This window comes from Sorex fumeus, unplaced genomic scaffold, assembly GCF_029834395.1.
Source record: "Sorex fumeus unplaced genomic scaffold, SorFum_2.1 ptg000044l, whole genome shotgun sequence".
NCBI classification, from domain to species: domain Eukaryota; kingdom Metazoa; phylum Chordata; class Mammalia; order Eulipotyphla; family Soricidae; genus Sorex; species Sorex fumeus.
This window is the reverse complement of record NW_026606101.1, coordinates 26,418,543-26,440,833: the sequence shown is the minus strand read 5'-3', so window position 1 is coordinate 26,440,833 and position 22,291 is coordinate 26,418,543. Positions and strand designations below refer to the sequence as shown.

Genomic DNA, 22,291 nt, shown 5'->3' with positions numbered 1-22,291 from the left:
CTACCCCACAAGCTTCTATTGGGCCAATTAGGTTTCTATAGATAGAACCAAAAGACACTGTTGAATTATGCTTTCTTTAAAATTAATTTCTCACTACAAGCAAACTCAATAGGTGGTAAGAGAATTTTCTGGCATTAAGAATTTAAGTGTGACAAAGAACATTCTAAAGTCCTTTTCTAGGGATTTAGTATAACAGCAACAGTTTTCAAAGTGTGGTCCCCAAGATAAAGCCGGGGAGTGCATGGGATCAAGACTATTTTTATAATGATACTATGAGAATACATGCCTTCATTCACTCTTATTCTCTCATAGGTGGAGTTTTCTAGAAAGTCTCATATGCTTATCACTATAATAATTGCAGAAGCCAATAAGATAACCTAGGTATCTCTACTAAGCTAAAATTTGTGATTTGCAAAAAAATATTAAAGTGCTACTCTTGGAGCTGGAGAGATCATAGAGCTGGCAGGGCGCTCACCTTCCATGAGGCCAACTGAGATTTGAACCCAGCACCCGATATGGTCCCCCAAAATCCCTCTAGGAGTGACCACTGAGCAGAGAGCCAAGAAGAAGCTTGAGCACCACCAATTATAGCCCCCAAACCCAAAACAAAATAATTAAATAAATAAAATAAAAATCTGACTACTCTTTTTTGTCAAAATTGCCTTGTGTTGAAAAATACAAAACTTTTAAATTTATAATTTTTTCAACATGTAATAATTTTAGCATTGCACTTAAAATTAATAAATTTTAATGTGCATAAATAATAAAGACCACTAAGGTAAATAAGTTTTAAAAGTAAAAGGAACTATAAAATTTTGAGCCATTCCCTGTACTAGTCTATAGGATACATGTCAATGTGTTACAAAGTCCAAAAGAAGGCTGGACTTTAGTGACAACTGAATGCCACAAAAGAATGTTTGTGGCATTACTACAACAAGTACTAACTTCTAATACCTTCATAATTCAGATAGATATGACAGTCTGGTGGCTAATTCATGTAAAGTTTTGTGAACAAAGCTTTCCTTTGTATTCATAATGCTTATTGAATAATGTCTTTAAATACAAGAAAATATGGCTAATATGTGGAGATCCTAAATCAAATCATCTGTGACAAGTTGCATAAGGCTAATACCAAAAATACCTTATCTTTTAGCTCAAGCAGTTTTATGTGCATATAAGATATAAGGCTCAATTTAGAAAAATACTGAGATATATTAACGATAGGCAACTGAAAGAAATTCTTAGCCTAAGTACTTTTTTATGTTTGCTAAATACTTCTTCCCCCAAAGGACTTAAAACATTTCAGATACATTTCCATACATAAAACTTCTATTAATAAACTCATGCATACATGACTTTTTCCACATTTTAAAAGAGGAAATATTATACAAACAGAACAGAACAAACTACAGAAGCAGAAACATTAAATCCCTGATACCTCATCTCTGCAAACACTAACTTATATCATGTCAGTTATATCTTCAACTGCCACTATTAACACTTTTGAAACACAGGTTTTTCTTCCTCTGTGATTTTACACAATCTGTTCCACCTTCGTTGTCTACATATACAACTCTATATGAGACCCTTAGGAATAGAAAAGGCTGAACTTGAATACTTTGGCATCATACCTTCACGTAAAAATCACTCAAAATGTAGACTCTACAGTTGAAAACCTAGGAAAATGTTGTCCATTAAAGCATGAAGTTCTCCTGTAACTCTTAAGCCAATCTGTAGCACTGTAGTACTGTCCTCCCATTGTTCACTGATTTTCTCAAGCGGGCACCAGTAATGTCTCACAACAAATTGTGTGACTTGTTACTGTTTTCTGCATATCAAATATGTCACGGGGAGCTTGCCAGGCTTTACTGTGCAGGCGAGATACTCTCAGTAGCTTGCCGAGCTCTCCGAGTGGGGTGGAGGAATCGAACCAGGGTTGGCCGCGTGCAAGGCAAACGCCTTACCCACTGTGCTATGGCTCCAGCCCATGCCAATCTGTAAGCAGTATAAATCAATGAAGTGAAATAAGTGTCCTCGCTTCTCCAAAAGCCTTAACCCAACTATGTAAAATTCACACTGCTACTCAGAATATTTCAGATTATGGACAACTGAAAAAAAAAGGAAAATGTCAGCTAAAAACTAGCAATGAATGAAAGGCTATGTTAGGGCAAATAAGCATATTACAAAGGTAACACCAACTTCTGTAACAATTCTACAGAATTATTTCTACTAAGGGTTACAAAAATGACCACCAAAAATTTGTCTCCCAAACACCCATTAGGGCCTGCTGGTTGTTCACATCTATATAGATGAAGATTAAAGACAATGTATAGGTTTGGAAACCTTGTCCCAGATTTGACACACACGTTGGCACAGATGGTCACACAGCTGCTGTGTGTGCCCAAGTGGGGAAGCAGCACACAGGAAGAACAGACAATAAGCTTAAACTGAATAAATAATATTTCGTAGCCTATTTGTTCTAGAAAACAAATAAAACAGGCCAATAGTCCTAGCAGTTAAGAATCAGAAATGTTAAACTGTTCAGAGGCAGCCAGTTTTATTAGATTCTAAGTGTAAAGTACAGAATTAGAAATATCATCTTCTAAAAATGTGGAGGAGGGGACGATGGCAAGGAGGAGGAGGAGGAAGAGTAAGAAAAAGAAGAGGAGGAGAAGGAAGTTAACGAGGAGGAGTAGGTTAAGATGGAGGGAAAGTAGAATTCCAGTCACATTTTCTTAACGTCTGCCTTGTAGCTGATGTGTATAATACAAATTGTTTATGCTTACTTAAGATCAATTATCATTCTAGTTTCAAGGAAAAACCTGTGTTCAATACAAACTAGAAAGCATATTTGTTCTCACACTAAAGTTCCAATGATCTGAGCATATCATCATTTCCCCCCGTTTACATAAAGGCAGGTGGTGTTTTATAAGTAGCACATGGGTGGCTGACTTTGGGAGCTTGTCAAAAGAGAGCTGAGAAACTCCTGACAAGTGAGGCCCATGAGAGGGGCGTGTGCATTGAAATCTGGAGGTCAGAATCAATATTTTTGAATCTGGCAGAAGAATAAAGAAAGATTACATATTTGTGATTACAAAATAGAGGATGTACATTTCCAAGCCATAACATCCCTACCGAGAAATCATTAAGTATCTGAAAACCTTACACTCTCCCAAAGGACTGTAGGGAAACACTGAAAGATAATGTTCAAAGTCAGGTTTGATCACTGTAATCTCAGAATACTTCCAAATCTCTGAAGAGATCCAATGGCTTGAGGTGATGACGCCACCAGCCCCCTTTCACATCTCCCCACAAACAGCTTCATAAAACCTTCCCCAGTGTCTGCAGGGTACTCAAGACATGACACACTCATCAAAATCCAAGGCTTAAGGCCAGGATAGTATAGGGTTGAAGGCACGCAGGTCTTGTATGCAGTCAGGATTGCCAGAAGTGACCCCTGAGCACAGAGTCAGGAGTAGCGCCAAGTAGCACTAGGTGTGCCCCTTCCTCCAAAAACAAAGAATCAAAGACTCTAGGCACAGCTGTGTCAGTATGAGAGGTGGCAGATGGTGGTCTATATTACAGAAATGTTACCAGATCAAAAGAAACTGCTACCCCGGAACGCAATGAAATTTAAAAACTTCTTGTAGACTATACAGAACATACATAAAAAGGTTCCAGAAGCCTGAAAATGCTTATAACTCTGTTACAGTCAACAAAGTATTGAGCAAAACACAACTGACACTCTGAAAACAAAGTGTCAAAGCAAACAATACAAGATAATGACAACTTTGGCCAAAGATCCTTTTACACTTCCAAACTTGGGGGTGGGGGACTTCCAATAATGGTGGGACTCACTGAAAAAGAACATATTTTATCAACAGAGGCTGAAAATAATCTATTTCCATAAAAAAATCAACCAACAGATTTCACTTATTACATATCACATGTCTAGACAGCTGCAGACATCAACCATTCTCTCAAAATAGTCATCCTTTTAAAAGACTGGCAATATCAATATTGAATTTACAAAGCAAAATCTGAGGCTTTCCTTCAACTTGCCACAGCAAGCGCAGCAGCATTAAAAAATGCTTCTTGATCTACTAGTTCAAAGTGCATTTTAGTCAAGATAACAGAAGCTTTTATGTCACAAATTATAAAATGCATAGCCACCTACTTTTCCAAAGAACGCATTTCAGAATTCCAGAGCATAGAGAAAATATCTTTTCCAGTGGAGTTAAACAGAAGGTTATGAACTCAGAAAGTAGTTAAGGGTGAACTTTCGAGACCTTCTATAATCTAATGTTATGATTCACTTACTATGTTAAACAAATAGAATCGTTCAAGGAAGGCTTAAAGTATGCCTTCATTTCTACCTGAATGAAGTATTTTCAATATTTTAAGTTCAATGATCTGATCTGATTACTAATGCATAAATGGGAAAAATCAAATGAAAGTGGTCCAAATAGATGGAAATTTTTCAAATTTGAATTAAAATATTTAATTCAATTTACATTTCTCCCAATAACATCAACTCAAATATTTTATTAAATTCCATGAAATCAGTAACTTAATGAAAATGCATAAAACCCACTGTTGTCCCTACTTTCCCGAAAGAAAAATCTGAAGAGGTGGTATTAGTCTATACTGGAAAAAGAACTACAGATAACAGATCAACAGATATTATCTCCTTCTACTGAACATGAACATTTTTTTATCATCCAGGACAATAGATCTATGTATGGGCTCTATTTTCTCAGCTAAGACTTTGAGGTCGAAACAAAGGTAAAGTTAAAAATATTATCCCTCTGATTTTATTTTACATCTATTACTTCCAATAATAAGTAACATATAGGATCAGAGGAATATGCCCTGCATGCATTGGGCCCAGAGTTCGATGCCCAGAACAGAATGACCTCTGAAGCATGACTGGTTTTAGCTCTGCGGACCTCAAGCACTGCAAGGGAGTGGACCTATAATCATAGCATCACGGAAGTAATTCTAGTGGCCCAAAACACCACCGGACCCAAAGAGTGTCACATGACCTGGTACAGTTATTGAACCCCCATCCCATTTGGTCAAGTACCATCCCCCAAAACAGATACAGAAAACTACCAGCCACTAAAAACTACTAAATATGACTTTCCTACTCAAAGTGATCTACAGGTATAGATTAAATTATTCCAGTATTTTAACTGCATATACTTGTCAAGGAAGGTAGTAAATTAAAGCAGTGAAACAATGAGTGTAAGAATGTGTTACCTAGGGCTGGAGCGATAGCATACAGGGTAGGGCATTTGCCTTGCATGAGGCCAACCCAGGTTAGATTCCCAGCATCCCATATGGTCCCCCGACCACCACCAGGAGTAATTCCTGAGTGCAAAGCCAGAAGAAACCACTGTGCATCACCGGGTGGTGGAAAAAGAAAAAAAAAGAATGTGTACCTATTCTGAGCCTGATCTGTTTGGGTCTATGTATAAAGGAATTCAACTTCCAACAGAAATGATACATAGATTTAGAAACAATGGCCAAAATTTCTGATTCACAATAAATCCAAGAATTTGAAGTGACTGGCAAAACATAAATTCACAGACATCAGTCTAGAAGAATCTGTCAAACACACCACATGGCAATTCTTCTGATTAGTTTGAGTTGCTATCTTTACAAATACAAAAAGTTCTTTCTTCTTTTTTTCTCTCAGTTTTTGTGCCACTCTCAGGAGTACCCTGAGGTTATTATTGGCTCTGTACTCCGGGATCACAATTGGCCAGCTCGGAGGACCTTATGGGGTGCTGGGGATCAAATGAGGGTAAGGAAAAAGCTTATCTGCTGTACTATTTCTCCAGCCCCTAAAAGTTCTTTCTAACCTTTAATAAATGTCTTGCAACATCATACTGTAAGGAAGGTGAGACCTACAGCAATATCTAGGCCTTTGATTAGTAAAGTAGAATACAGCCCTCCTTGACCATATTTAGCTCTGGAACCTCCTTCTTTCAAAGCAACACCAATTTCCTAAACAGGTATCCCCAAAGAATCTCAGGTTTGCTTTTCTTCAGGTGTCAGTACACATTGCTTTGGCCCTCTCACTACGAACACAGAATAGTAAAGATTATAGCTGCTCAAACTCAGTTAACAAAAGAAAACCAAGACAAATTGATAATTTATATGAACCATAAATGAACATCACAAATTTTGAGTCAAAGAATTACTATAGCATAGTAACAACAACTGGGATGAGACTCTTTGGAGAGGCTCAATTCGAGTCATCCAGAAATAACTGGCCATCTAGAAATATATGTTAAGAATTTGCTTTGAAACAATCCAGTTGGACTGTTAATGAGAAAAAGCCACAGATGAAACAAAACTCACCAGGTGTCTCAGTAATTCAGTGATGCAAGGTGTATTGCCATTTAGTAACTTAATGATGGACAAAGGTACCTTTGCTCAACCACAGCTCCCAATAAGAGAGAGAACAAAAGGGAATGCCCTGCCACAGAGGCAGGGTGGGATGGGGGAGATGGGGGGTGGGAGGGATACTGGGTGGTGAGAAATGGGCACTGGTGGAGGAATGGGTGTTTGATCATTGTATAATTGAAACCCAAACACAAAACTTGATAGCACAGCGGTAGGGCGTTTGCCTTGCACGCAGCCAACATGGCTGACTCGAGTTCGATTCCTCTGCCCCTCTTGGAGAGCCCGGCAAGCTACCGAGAGTATCTCGCCCACACAGCAGAGCCTGGCAAGCTACCCGTGAAGTATTTAATATGCCAAAACACAGTAACAACAAAGTCTCCAGTGGAGACGTTATTGAGCCTGCTTGAGCAAATCGATGAACGGGAGGACAGTGACAGTGACAACTATACCTCATGAAGTCTCACTAATAAAAATTTTAAAAAAAAAAGTAAAACAAGATACCTTTGCTCTACACTCATGTATTTTTTTTAACTTTTTTATTGAATCACTGTGATATATATACCCTTACAAAGGTGGTCATGATTGGATTTCAGTCATACAGTATTCCAACACCTATCCCTCCATCAGTGTACATGGGGTTAGGAGGACTGGTCAATGGTTGGAACTAACGTCATGTGGTATTTTTTTTCATAACGAAACACATAAGAGATGACCTGCAATGAAAATTATGTGTAAAAATGTGGAGTGAAATCTACAGATCATAGATATTACAACCTTCTTTTCTAAACAGACCAAACCACAAAAGAGAAAAAGTAGGGAGCTAAGCAAAAAACTTGAACATAACATTTCACACTAGAGTAACTAAACAGTCAACAATCTGATGACTGGGGGTGTGCTACCAGTGGCAGAGTACAAGCCTAGCATATGAATAGTCCTACATGCCCCACACCCCAAGCACTACTAGTGTGGCACCTATAAAAATAAAGCAGTCTGGGGCTGGAGCAAGCACAGTGGGTAGGGCATTTGCCTTGCACACAGCCGACTCGGGTTTGATTCCCAGCATCCCATATGGTTCCCTGGGCACTGTCAGGAGTAATTCCTGAGTGCAAAGCCAGGAGAAACTCCTGTTCATCACCTAGTGTGACCCAAAAAGCAAATAAATAAAAAAATAAATAAATAAGCAGTTTGTGGCAATACGTTTATAAAATTAAGTAATAATGGCCTTGAAGCTTTCTTTCAATATTTTGAAAATTGAGATATATATAAGTATATATGTATATATATATACACATATACATACCTGCAATAATATATCCTTATTTGTTTGTTATTTCAAGTAACTCCAGTTTGAATTAAGGACTCAAATAACAGAAAATGAGTTCATACTTGTCCGGAAGTGTTAGAAGTTAAATATGTCTCGAATTTAAGTAGGAAAATGGATGGCCTGTGATTAATATCAACATGATCGATTTCATGAGCTAAATAGTTTTCTAAACAATAGATCCAAGAAGACCATTTAAAAAATAAATCCTTTGTTGTTGCAAATCTTCGAACCACACAAACTAATAGATTTGCAACCTGAGTGATTTGTCAATGGGAACAGAAAAAAAGAAGGAGACTCCATAGATTAGACCATTCATTTGGCTAGAATTTGAAAGAGCAAGTCATATAAGGCTAGAATTCAGTTTTCACGACAAGCAAGGAAAGTCACAGAACCAATAAAATCATGCTAACAGCTTCAGAATTTGACTCACTGACATGCCAGGAAACAAGACAAGAAATCTAACCCTGGACAAAACTTAAAAAGTAGAATTTATGTCATGATTTAGGGAAAAACCAGGTGGAAACATATTCCAAGGCTGCTTGAGTAACAAACCAGGGGTAAGAAAGAATTGTGGTTCTCTTTGAATGGAATATGCACAAGATACAACTCTGATCCTAACACAAGATCTGATGGTTCAAACACACACACACACACACACACACACACACACACACACACATACACACACGCACACGCATACACACACATGGTTGATGATTTCCTATTTCAAATTTTCCTGGCCTAACATAGTCCTTTCCCTTTCTAAAAAAGAAACAATGCCAAATTCTGAAAAGAAAATTTATCTATTTTAATGGATAAACATATAAAAGCTGGAAAGGAAGTATTATGGGAAGGTCAGAGCCACTCAACTTTAGAATACTGACTTCCAAATTTATTCGTAAAATGATAAAAAGTCCTAAGAAGATAGTCTGTGGGTACTAATTATGAACTGCACGAAGTCAGCTAAACAACATTCTGTTTTCACTTTAAAAGTCTCAATTCCAGCAATGCACTACCTAAACTATAAGAACCTCCATTAATTTTCATTCAGCGTCTAATATCTCTCATTCACACAGTCATAATTTGAGGTCCAGTTTTGTCAAAGTGGGTATGGCATAGATATTTCCATCAAAAGTAGGTTTCTGTGAAAACTTTCATAAGCTAAAATGGCATAAAATTCCAATTTCACTTTTTCTTACCTACAGTGGAAATTCTCCTTTGGTTTTCTTTTAGTTAGCAAAAATAGGTACCAGAGTGGATCTTTCATAAAAGAGAGAAGGTGATGTAACTCAAACTTAAAAAAAAAAACCTCAGGGAGTACCTATATTAAAAGTTATGATTGTCACATGCCAAATATTTAACATGGATGAGATACAAAATAATACTCAGTAAAGCATGAGCTCTAAGGCCATTAAAAATGATCAAAATAACGAAGTATGATACCTATCACTCTTTCTCTAGCCTCCAGCCCCTTAAACGATGGATTGCAAACCTATATACAGTCATGTAACAATGTAAACTTTAAAATAATTTGAGTAAAAAATGAAAGTATTTATTTAAATATTAGTAAATATATCAGTATTCATATATTTGTATCAGTAAATGTATTGATTCATATGCTTATTTATTATACCTGTATACCCAGACCAGAATCTTATAAACTTTTTTCAGGCAATAACTCTGGGATCTTCTCAGGGTAGCAGTGGGCAGTCTACCCCCACCTCTCATACCTCCAGTAGCCCCGGCAGTCACACCCACAACTGCCACCACGTAAGCAAATCCATAGCCCAGCTTTACAGACTCACAATTAAATCTCAAAAGAGATGCAAGACAAGCCACAAAAATTCACAGGTATACTGGTCTTCTAGCTAAAAACTCTGGGACACTCTCAGGGGTAAGGGGAGAAGACCGAGTCCCCACCCTGCCAAAGCCCAGACAGCTGCACTGACACCCTACAATTGCTGCCAAGCCAGCAGCATGATACAGTTGTTATGAAAGCCCTTGAAGCTACACCCACAATCCCACAACCGCCATCATACATAATCATGGCCCAGATACCTATGCTGGAGTTACTGGAGCATGCAGCCACATTAGTGCTATGCAGCTCCTCCAAATTCTACAATACATCCCAATAGGAACACACGAAATTAGATGGGTAAGGAATATAGATGCCAACTATGCTCAATGAACAATAGCACAGAGGGCTCAACAGCAACAAAGAGCTGAGTAAACCCTCAAACATGGACAAATGGCTCTATGGTGAGATATAATGATTTTCACAAATTTTCTTTTACTGGAGTATTTTTTGATAATTTAATGTGCCATTTCATTGTAACAAGCAATATAAAATGAATTATTTTTGCCTGCTAAGGGGGCAGGTTTGGGGAGTGGTTGGTAAAATAAGGAAACTATAGTGGAGGGAAGGTCACATGTTGGTGGGATTGGTGTTGGAATACTGAATGCCTGAAGCAACTGTACCATGAACAACTCTTTAAATCCCAGTGTTTATAAATAAAGTGCTTATAAATCACAGTATGTGTAATAAAGGGAAAAATTAATTTAAAAAATTTCGCAGGCAAAAGCGTTTGGAGAAAACAGCAGAAAAGATTTAAGAAGCCCTGCTCTCATTAACATTCATCATCTTGATTTTCTTACGGATGAAAATATGCCAACCTAAAATGGTTTGTTCCAAGATTCTCAAGCACCTAGGGATGGCCAGGTGACAGAGTTATGAATAAGGACAACTGAGAGAGGGTTTGGAAAAAACCGTGCTCTTTTTTCCTGGGAAATGAGACAAGAAGCTGGGGGATACAGAGTCACCTCATAACCCAGAGTGGGGAACAAACATAATGGAAAGACAGACTTTTTTTTAAATTTCTTTAGTGGCCTGAGGAAATACTGCATCCAATCATAATACTTGGATTCCTAACCCTGTATTTCATGTCAGGTGTGACAAACTTACATTATTTTCAGCTACTTTTCTATAATTCACCACCAAAACTATTCTAACAAATATCAGATGTGATTTATCTCTCCCTCTCCATACTCTGAACAGCTGCTCCTAGTTTTACTTTCTGTGATGCTCCATATAACCATGCAATAACATAATTACATAATCATCACTGACCTCAACAACAGTTTTCACTTGTCAAGAGGATGCCTCAACACTAAAAGGTCAATATGCTTAAGGGAGAACAGCCATCAGGAAACCATTAGAAACAACAAGTCACATCATTCTACCCTGTGACCTCCTCTGATGGATCACTGCTCTGTCATCTGAGGGAAATAGAAAACGGTGACAAAAAATAAGAGAACAGTATTATTTCAATAATCAAGAAATGGAGAATCTTCCAAAGTATGAGTCTTCAAAACCTCTGAGTTTCAACACTGAAAAATAAACCTTTAGAGGTCTGGCTAGAGAAAACATTCAAAACAAAACATTTAAGACAAAAAAAACAATAAATAAGAACAAGAGGAAAATCAAACATCAAGGGGGAAGGGCTGTGCTGATTCAGATCTGTAGGCATCTTCAGTGCTTTGGGAATATACCTTCTATGGAATTTAAAAACTTAAGTTTCACACCTACTGGATGATTTCTCTTGCTAGAATATACACAAGAACTTTGGAAAGTTGGTGTATAACGTTAATGCTGAACAAATGAAGGAGCAGAACAACATACACAGAACGTTTCCAAGAGATTTCATGAAAAGTACACAATCCTCAAAATTTACAAATCTATCAATTCCAGAAAAGTACGTTGCATCATTATTCAATAACATCAGATGATATAATATCTACAGAAATATCTATGTTAGAAAGGGAGAAAAAAGCTGTACTTAATAAGCAGCGATTAAGAGCTAGATGACATATGAGATACTTTACATTCAATATTTTATTAATCTAGACACACATGCCCTGTTATTAACTAGGATTGTTTGTTAGACATTTTTTATCCAGTATTTTATAATCTCCTCTGTCTCTGTCGATGTCTGTCTTGTATACACACACACACACACAAACACACACACACACAGAGGCCCAATTAGTCTCTACTTTCCCCTTTAAGATGGTGGCTAGCTAAGAGGAGAAAACGAAATTGTGAAGGTCACATGTCTAGTAAGAACTAATCTGATATGCCGGACCAGGAATGTCTGCTCTCACTTTTCTACCAGACATGCTGTGTCCTTAGTCTGTTATTTACTGAAATATTCTTGGGGCCAGAGAGACAGCACAGTGTGTAAGGTGCTTTCCTTGCATACATGAGGCTCAGGTTAGATCCCCTATACCCCATAGTGCCTTTAGCACCAGCCAAAGTGATTCCCTATGTACAGAACCAGGAGAAAGCTCTGAGCACTCAGAGTTTACTCCTGATTCTAATATATATGCATCATATGCATTCTTAGCTGAAGCAATGTTATCAATAATCTTCCATTTTATGGCCTGAGACAGACACAGAAAGTGGTTCTTGGCACCCGCAAGCACAGTAACTGTTTGTCTCTGTCATATACCAGGTGTGGTTTGGTATGACACAGTGATCTCCTCTAGTTTATTTTACAGTTGTCAGGTATTACAAAAGGTTGTATATAAAAGAATTTTTTTAAAAAGTTACTATGTTTGGGGCTGAAGTCATAGTACAGCGGGTAGGGTGTTTGCCAACCAGGGTTTCATTCCCAGCATCCCATATGGTCCCCTGAGCACCGCCAGGAGTGATTCCTGAGTTTAAAGCCAGGAGTAACCCTTGTGCATCACCGAGTGTGACCCAAAAAGCCAAAAATAAAAGTTATTATGTCCTTGTAGAACCTTAACTATGATACACAACAAGCCCATGAGTCAATAGCTTCTATTTCTCTCAGAAATCAAGACTCTGGATATCCTGGTTAGTGGGTAAGCTTTCACACAGACGTCAGATCTATGGAAACAGTAAAAGGCAGATGTCTTTGAACCTAAAGGGAAAAATATTCCAGGTAGAGAGGGGGAAATATAGATGCAGTTTGCAACAAACTGTAGCACTTTTCACTGAATAAATAATACCTCTTTGAAGTTGATGAAAATTAGTGAAAATATTTATTCAGTAAACATCTTAATGAAATAAACTGTTATGAATCCAAGGAAACCTCACTTAACAAATTCATAAATTGTCATGGAAAAGAAATACACATACCACCCCCGAAACATTTGGCAATTATTTTTCCACAATATGCGCAGAGTCTATGACGTCTGCACATAAACAGAAAAGTTAGCTGCAGTTTATAAATCTCAACACGTGTTTCTTGGCTCTGCCATTTTAGGATAACTTTTCTTGTCACCTTTAAACAATACAAAGCAGTTTGTGTGTTATTTATATCTAGACAGCTAGCTAAAAACCACTTAAACTTTAAAAATTAAAAAGTGTGTTAGAAATCTAATTTATCTGGGAATATTTACATGATCGAATGTGTTTTACTTTTTCTCCTCATTTATATGAGCTGTCTATTTTTCAAGATTTCCCATAATGATTTACTCTAATAATATTAAATCCTGGGTCGGGAGATTGTACAGTGGTTAGACGGCGTAACTAACACAAGTGCTGTCTGACAGCCTCCCATGCGTAGCATGATGTAGCCCTGCAAGCCCCGGACCCCAAGCAACGCTGCATCCAAGACCCTAGCATGGAGCTACTGAGACAAGTGTGCATGGGTGTGGTCCCAGAGTCCCGTTAGCACTGCCTTGGAAGCCTTCCGCAGCACCATGAATTTAAAAAATATATCTATGTTACCTCAAATCTTATTCCAAATAAAGATCAAATTAGCAATCTGAAGATAAACATTCTTTTAATTTTTTTTCCAGCTAACCATTTATATACCTTACCATGATGGTATGTGACTCAAGTAATATCATCTTATTATCTGAATACAAATATTCTTTTAATTTGTTTCAGTAACCATTTCAATACTCGATTGTGATGCAGAAAAAATATATGAGTAATGCTCTACTGCACTCCATTTTTCTCTGGTCAACAGAATGAAGACACTCTTACAGTCTAGAGTATTCCTTAAAGCAGAACTCTATAGAACTTCCCCTTTTAAACCTGTTTGAAAACTCCAAGCATTCTAGCAAATCAGAACTCCTTGAATGCTTACCGTGCTTAAAGTAAACTATAAAAAATAGGTCAGAGCACTTGTATTCCTCTTTGCATTTGACCCCCACAATCAGACACTGCTCCATTTACAAAATGAAATATTGAGGTCCACACTAAATGAACTGCCATAAGCAGTTCCTGAGATGGATTTAAAAATGAGTTTCTGCATCAAAATACCTCTTGTACATCAACTTTCTTATGCATCATCTCTTTTTCCTAGTTTCTTTTTCCGTATCTTACAGTAATTCTTCCAACTAAGGCTCCCAAAACTTAGGCAAAAAAATCCTGCAAATAGTTTGAGAAGTTAGATTTAGCAGATTGGTCATTATACTGGTTACAATCTCAGTACAATTTTCTATACATATGGTCTAGCCAGGAAAGAAATGCTTATTTGTCTTTATAGAAAAATAATGAGTTGATTAAATATAGATCAAAGGAATTTCTGCCATAAAAAGACTAATCTCTCATAACTCATAGGGAAAAATATCAATAAACAAAAAGCAATCTGGTGTTTCTCATTCTGGTCGATAATGGTTACCATTTACACCCAAATTAAGGGTGCTTCTGCCATTTTTGTGCTTTTCGGTCATTCTCCAAAATATTCGTCATGATTAGGTAATATCTTTGTTTCAAACTTACTTTTTAAAACATGACTTTGGAGGTAGAATATTCTCTTGCATTCACATAAAATGTGACAGTACAATGAACGATCCATGTTATTAATATATTTTAAGAGTACAGCGATAACTAGAGGAAAGAGAATTCAGGGTGGGAAATACAGCCCAGTTGCAGAATACATACACTGCATGAGTGAGGCCAGTTTGATTCCCCAACAACACAAAAAATAAGAAAAAGGGAAAAGAATAAAGTTCAGAACTTTAAAATGAATTTTTGTAGTGCCATATATGATATTTTAGTACAAAATCAAATAAAAATCTTTTAGGTTACTTTATGCTTCAAAATAAGTTTACCAATGAACACTAATATATTGTACAATACACGTTCCACAGCGGGTAGGGAGTTTGCCTTGCACATGGACGACCGGGTCGGCCCAGGTTCTATTCCTCCGCCCCTCTCGACAGCCCGGCAAGTTCGCCCACAGGGTAAAGCCTGCCAAGCTACCTGTGACATATTCAGTATGCCAAACACAGTAACAACAAGTTTCACAATGGAGATGTTACTGGGCCCGCTCGAGCAAATTGATGAACAATGGGAGGACAGTGCTACAGTGCTGTATTCTAAAAATTGGGAAAATTATTTGGTTTTTGTTTCAAATTATTTTTCTTTGTGTCATTAATGAACTCTTAGAATATACTTAATACCCCATCAGAAGTCAGCTCTTCACCTGAGCTATATTAGGAAAATAAAATACATATTTATAATGTGTCTATACATTAGCATATAGACAAGTCTATGTAAGCATACATATATACATAAATCCATAATTTATGGATTTATTTGAACTGCTCTGGGTTTGATGTTTTGGGGTATTTGGGGGGATTCTGGGGTAGAGATTGCGGACACACCTGGAAGTCTTCAGGGGTCTTTCCTAGAGGTGCTAGGTCAACTGCATGCAAAGGAAGTACCTTATCCACCATACTATCGTTCTGGCCCTGATATTCTTGTTTAACCAGAGGTAAAAGTTAATGTAGAGTCAGGCTTTACTTACATTGGACAATTTAACCACCAGTTTGACAAAGCTAACAACAGTTTTAAATTACATTTTCTTCCACTTAAGTGATCAACTGTTTAACCAAATCAGTAATGAGTGTTAAAAATAGAATCTGTATCCCTCTCATTATAGTAGTCATCTTTACTTTGCAAAAAAAAATCCAATATCCTATAATCACCACAAATTTATTCATTAATTACTGAATCGATTTTTATACTTAGTATTCGTATTACTATGTTGGAAGTATATTATAGTTTCTAGTAATATGTGTACAGTTATAAATGTAAATGAAGATATGATATTTATCTATGCATCTTGCTGACTGAGCTAATAATTTCTAGATTCTTTACAACAAAAGTATAATGAGAAATCTATTATTTCCAAGTTCAGCTAAAATCTCAAAGCCAAAGACAATAAGCGAATAGGTGATAAGTTTCCTTCACTTAATCACACAAGACTCGCAGCACATGGTCAAGCCAGGACAGAGGTCAACATACCCCCACCCCCAGCAGATTCTCAGTATGAGAAAATCTTGTATGGTAGAGAAGTACTTATTCAAGCAGAATTCTCAAGAACAAAGAGAATTTCCTGCCCTCGCATCCAGTTCAAACCAAGTACCCCAAATAGCCATCATACAATGGGGCTATCAAGATGTTAATATTCTCTTTGTGGATGAATTGCTAGTCTTTGCACACAAATTTATTGCTTGTTCTGTGGCACATGTGTGAGATCGGAACCCTCCAGCTAGGGTGATGCTGTAGCAATCTTAGACAAGGCAACAGGGACTAAGCAAAACTGACAAGGAGCAATTCTTGAAAGTTTAACAGTGCCATCATCTGAACATTGCTGTGAATCAAGTGAACCTCATGCAGGGTAGTAAATTTCAATGTCTCTGAGAGGTGTCTGCACAAATGGACTATCTAGAAAGGGTGTCAGGGCACTCAATCATGCATTACTGGAAAACAAGTGCTGAAGGTAATAAGAGGCCCTAGAATTACACTGACCATGTCCGGTAACCACTTTATGGCGGTGGGCTCTGCACAGAACTAATCAGGGTTTATATGAGGAAGAGATGTTCAGGAACTCCGGGAGCACCAGTTAAGTGAAACAATATCAGCCATACTGTTACCCCCTGCCAACTCTGGAAGAAACAGAGGAAATTCAGACAGGAGAGTGAAACTGGAAATTGCTCATAGTTAATTCACCAAGCTAGGGCTCAGTCCTGAAGGTGGAAAGGAGGAGAGGCTAAATAGTAGAAGGAGGAATGGAATTTGACTTAAACTGTACAGCATTCATCTAAGATTTGAAAATTAGGTTATTCCAAATTTTACAATGACTTCGAGGCTATGGAGACTGCTAATAACATCACCCAAAATAGACGTGGGAGAGGAATGAAACTATTTTCTACTTTCTTTGTACTGTGTGACCCAGTCAACAAATCAGTTAAACCAACACAGAGTCCCTCTAAACAATATTATCTTTATTAGAAAGGAAACTAAGAGCATATAGAAAAATTACAAAGAAATCTTAAAAGACACAGAAAAACCAAATGCCATAAACATTTATTACAGAATTTAACCAATCTAATAGCTACTTTAAGTGAAATAAACATTCCATCCAAATTACAGAAATTGTTAGAATGAATATAAAAATAATTATCATGAGAATAATAAAGCTATTTGTCAACAAAAAGATAACACTTTAGAAACACATTATTATGTTGAAAAAAAATGTTATGCAATGTGAACAGTTAGCAAATCACAGTTGAACTAGCTCTATTAGTATAATACATATAGACTTCAACACAAGTATTAGAAAAGACAAACAGAAACACTTCACGATGATAAAATAATAAATATTAACATCTACGAGCCTGTTCCTTTCACTTAGGATATAAGAAAAGAGAAACAAATCTGTTACTATAGGATACCATGTTGGCGGGTATAATGTGGACAAGTGGACAGTTAGTTGTAACTTCTCCCAATTCTCTTTCTAGAGGCTGATTCCTACTACCAGTGCTCCAATCTAGAACCATCAACTCAGTACAAAACACATGGTATCAGAGAGGAAAGACCATGTGGAATGAGAAAGAGAAAATGGGATCTTGAATTGGGACTAATTTTAGATTTAAGAATTATACAGCTCAACAGTCAAATGACTTAAGTCAACACTTAAGTGGGTCTCAGTTTCCTTACCTATATGCTGAGATGCCATCTGATCAGACTAATGTTAAAAATAACCATGAGGAAGAAAAGTTAAAGACAATGGTTCAAAGTTACTGATAAAGTAAGTAATAATGCTAGGACAACACAACACACACTTGGCAGTCTCTTGTTAAATAGTCTCCCAAATGAGTTTCTTCCAGTGGAAGGGACCTATACCTTTTCAGTAAGCACTTCAAAATACGATTTTCCTACCCAAAATACTGAAGCAATACACTTGAGAGCAATTAGAAAATTATTTTCTAATCTTTAGCTATAAAATCTGTCACTTTCAATCTAGATAAAACGAGTTTCAGATGATCACTCTTCTGTCACGTTGACTCTGTCCAATTCTTTGTAAGGTCAACTGGGCTGAATCGAAGCAGATACAGTAAAAATTTCTATGATAATACAATTCATATCACCAATGACATTCCAAAATAAATCACACTGTTTGAGCACATTTTATAATGTCTCTCCAAAAATATTTTAAACATATTATTTTGTTCTAAGAATGAAAAATACACTCCTTAAATATTGTGGTTATAATAACCAGAGCCACAACCTTGGACCTGTAAACCCAACCTTCAGTGTGATGAGGGAGCCTTCAGAAAATAAGGTCTTTTTCTTATGTGCTTTCTCAAAAGTCTAGGTTGTATACAGCCAATCTCTATATAAAATGTTCATGTATCTTGACAATTTTCCATAGTACTTTTATATCACTAAGGATGTTATGGGAAAAGACATTTACAATTACAATGTTTTATGTATTCAGAGCCTAGTCAACTATCCTAAATGTCAAGAAAGGTTATAGTCAAGATCAATATATTTTCAACCCAGGAAAGTTTGTGTCAGCAAGGCGTTGATGCCCACTGTGCCACATAATATGACCCACATGGAATCTGAGAGTAAAATACAACTTAATAATGAATGCTAAAAAATGCAATGCTGAGATACCAATTTTGGAAACAGCAGAATATGTACAAATCCAAAAATATTATGAACAAAATCATGAAACAAAGAAGAGAAGTAGAACAACATGTGGTTTTCTCATATATGCACTATAGCAGCACACTATGAAGAGCCTAAGGTAAGGTAAAGGTAAAGGCCCTCCCGTTGATCGTCGATTTGCTCGAGCGGGCCCAGTAACGTCTCCATTGGAGACTTTGGATGAAGAGCCTACAAAGTCTTTAAAGGCTACACAAAAACTATTTGAAAATTAGGAATGAGTTAGGAATGTTTGCTTGAAAAAGTGAGTGATTCAGTCCTGAGAGAGAGAGAGAAAGCGAGAGAGAGAGAGACAGAGAGACAGACAGAGAGAGAGAGAGAGAGAGAGACAGAGAGACAGAGAGAGAGAGAGAGAGAGAGAGAGAGAGAGCACAATGGTCTAAGCACGTCCCCCAAGCACTGCTGGAAGTGATCCTTTAGCACAGAGCTGGGAGTAGCCCCTGAACACCTCCAGATAAGGTCCAAAAATCAAAAAAAAATTTTAAAAAGAAATATCCAAATGGTTCAAAATTAGTTTATTCAAATAAATCATATGATTTTATATGGTCACTGAAATTTCATTTGCACATCTAAAGGAACCAAAAGCCTCTTAGTTCTTTTACCCCAATCTATACAGTAACTATGTCCCTTTCTGGTGTGACTATTTTAAACAAAATATATCTGCCTGTGTGATTTATCTATGAAAGCAGTACTGTCCTGTTTTAAAAGCAGCCAATCAAGCAACAAACTATGTTTTACTTAGTCATAGTTCATAAAATTTACTCTCTACACGAAAGAATATTACAATAGCACTAGCTCATGAAAAAGAAATAAAAATATTTCTGTGACTACTTAATAGTGAAAAAAAGAAAAAACAAAAACAATTTCACTATGTTTTAAAAACTACCTTCCACCCCTCTCAGAGAGCCTGACAAGCTACCGGGAGTATCCCGCCCCCATGGCACGGCAAAGCCTGGCAAGCTCCCAGTGATGTATTCAATATGCCAAAAACAGTAACAACAAGCCTCACAATGGAGATGTTACTGGTGCCCGCTCGAACAAATCAATGAACAACAAATCGATGAACAATGGGAGGACAGTGCTACAGACAGTGGTACAGAAACTATCCTAGGACATTGATAGCCAAGAAACTCAATAAGCACACATTACTAATCAAAGTATAAATTAGGCAGTGATTCAAGCTCCTAAATTAGGAAAATTATTTCAGCTCACTTGACATATTTCATCCCTAAGACTCCTCAAAAAAAAGGTGGGGGGGATGTAACACTCACAAGGATGGACAAGAGGATAGATTCCTAAGTAGACAAAGTAAAAGGTAAAAAAGGTAAAGGCCCTCCCGTTGATCGTCGATTTGCTCGAGCGGGCCCAGTAACGTCTCCATTGGAGACTTTGTTGTTACTGTGTTTGGCATAGCGAATACTCTCAGTAGCTTGCCGGGCTCTCCGAAGTAGACAAAGTAAAGGAAATATAAGATTTACTTTATCCTTGGCAATAAACAAATTGACACAAAAGTCAATGAAAGCAAATATCCTATAAACTAAGTCAAACCGAGCCAAAAGTCACCTTTTGAAACAAAAAATACATGTTATATCAAAATAATTTTGACATGATAAAGCACATATGTGCTCTGTTTTTTACACTGATTTGATTGTTCTTTTTTCTTAATTACTGCCAGATATCTCTATTCAATCATTTATTCAAGAAAACAAGTACAACATATCTGTGGGGCACTCTTAATAACACACATTTTCTACAAAACGCTAAGTGCTGTGTTAGGGAAGGGAATCAAAACAGGGAACCTCAGCCTACAGAAGCTCGGAGTGGCACAGTAGCATACATGAGCATGCACAAAGGTGAGTGCTTGCCTCTGAGTGTTGATGTTCCCATGGAGGGCAGACATCCAAAGTCAAACAAACCACCATCTCATGAGTGCTACGGGAACAGCATTCATTTAAAAAAAATCTAATTACTCCAATCATTGCTATTATTTTTCATTTTGATCTGCAATACCTGTTTTGATTTTCCATAAAGGGAGCAAGTGCTTTCATCTGCATGGAAAAGAAGCCCCACTGTACTCATTTTGCTTGGGTTGCCATAACAAAATACCACAAGCTAAGTGGCTTAAACAACAGAAATTTATTTTCTCACAGCTGAGCAGGTTGGAAGTCCAAGATCAAGGTGTCCACAGGCCTGTTTTCCAGGAACTTTCCTTGGTGCAGAGAGAGCCACCACCTCACAGAGTCCTCGCATGCCCTTTCATCTATAAGCCTGTGCACATCCCCCATTCCATGCCTGTGTCCTAATATTCTCTTCTTATAAGGACAACTGGTCAGATTGGATACATCTAATAGTATCATTTTAAACGTATTTGTCTCTTTCAAAGTCTTATCTCCAAATACAGCCACATTTTGGGTTACTAGGATTGAGGGCCTCAGCATGTGAATTTTGAAGGGACACAATTCGGTCCCCGGCACCCACCAAAACTACTTAATCCGACTCAGGGAGATAACTTAAAGGGCTGAAGCACACAGTTTGCATGATTCAATATTCTGTCCTGCAAGGTCCCCTAAGTACTGCCAGGACTGAACCCTGATCATGAGCTGAGAATAATAGCCCCTGAGCATGCTGGGTGTGGCTCCCCCAAACCCAAAAGTAAAACTAAAGCACCTTTATCAAAGGCTCACTTTAACTAGCAGTCAGAGAAAATGAAGTCACTCAAGTAAATCATCAAGAAACTGGGCCTCCTCTACTTCTGCTTCTGTCTTCCTTCGGTATGTGGTCCTCATTATAATAACCCCAACCCAAGCTAACCATTGGAGTCAGGTTCTAGATGAGCCCGCATAAATGAATGTGTCTACATCTCACTGGCCAGAACTGGGTTATATATGCATATCTGGCTTCAGGGCAGATTTAAGAGGGGAATATTTAAGCAGCCATGTTGCCTCTCGGAAACAAAAATCACAGCTTCATTCGGCCAGGAAGCAGGAAGAAGTATGCCCACACATTTTGCTGAGCACAGAGGCAGAAAAATAGCTGTGCAGCATCAAAGAAGGAGAATTCCGTCTGAAGTCTGTCCATGGCACCGAACAATCTGCAACCTGTGATACATGCTTTCTTCTCTCAGTTTTCTGTGTGTCAATTCGTGGGCATTAAACCTACAGAATGGCTGAGAGAATTAAACTGGGTCACAGTCATTTAGAAAGGTCCAGAACACGCTGCTTAAATCTAAAAGGCGCTGGACGTGAGGCCTGACCTACAGGTATCCTGGGAAATCCTACCATTTTAAAATATCTCAAAGTCACCTGTAAAGACTCAAAAATATCAGAGAACTGACTTCATTTTCTTTACAGTGTGACTTTTCACAAATTCCATCATCCTACAGGGTGGCCTGAGAGCTGACAGTTTGTGTCGGAGGAGAGTGTGTATGTATGAGTGCATATGTGTGAGGTGTGTGTACTGGGGAGGGTACTGGGGAGGGGATGGTACAAGGGAGGGGATGGTCACACACACGCCACACACTGTGTAAGAGTAGAAAGCATGGAATGAGTAGTACC

At 37.6% G+C, this 22,291-nt stretch overlaps 1 protein-coding gene across 6 annotated transcripts in view; it reads right to left on the bottom strand.

Moving 5' to 3' along the window:
* Positions 1-22,291, bottom strand: part of PLCB4 (phospholipase C beta 4) — a 444,937-nt gene that overhangs the window by 408,349 nt on the left and 14,297 nt on the right. Inside the window, exon 1 of one of the 6 annotated variants that reach the window (XM_056121272.1) lies at positions 10,866-10,885. The exons of the other annotated variants lie outside the window; for them this stretch is intronic. The gene's annotated coding sequence lies outside the window, so the exon portion shown is untranslated. Of the gene's footprint in view, positions 1-10,865; positions 10,886-22,291 lie in introns of those variants that run through there. 6 annotated transcript variants of the gene reach the window in all.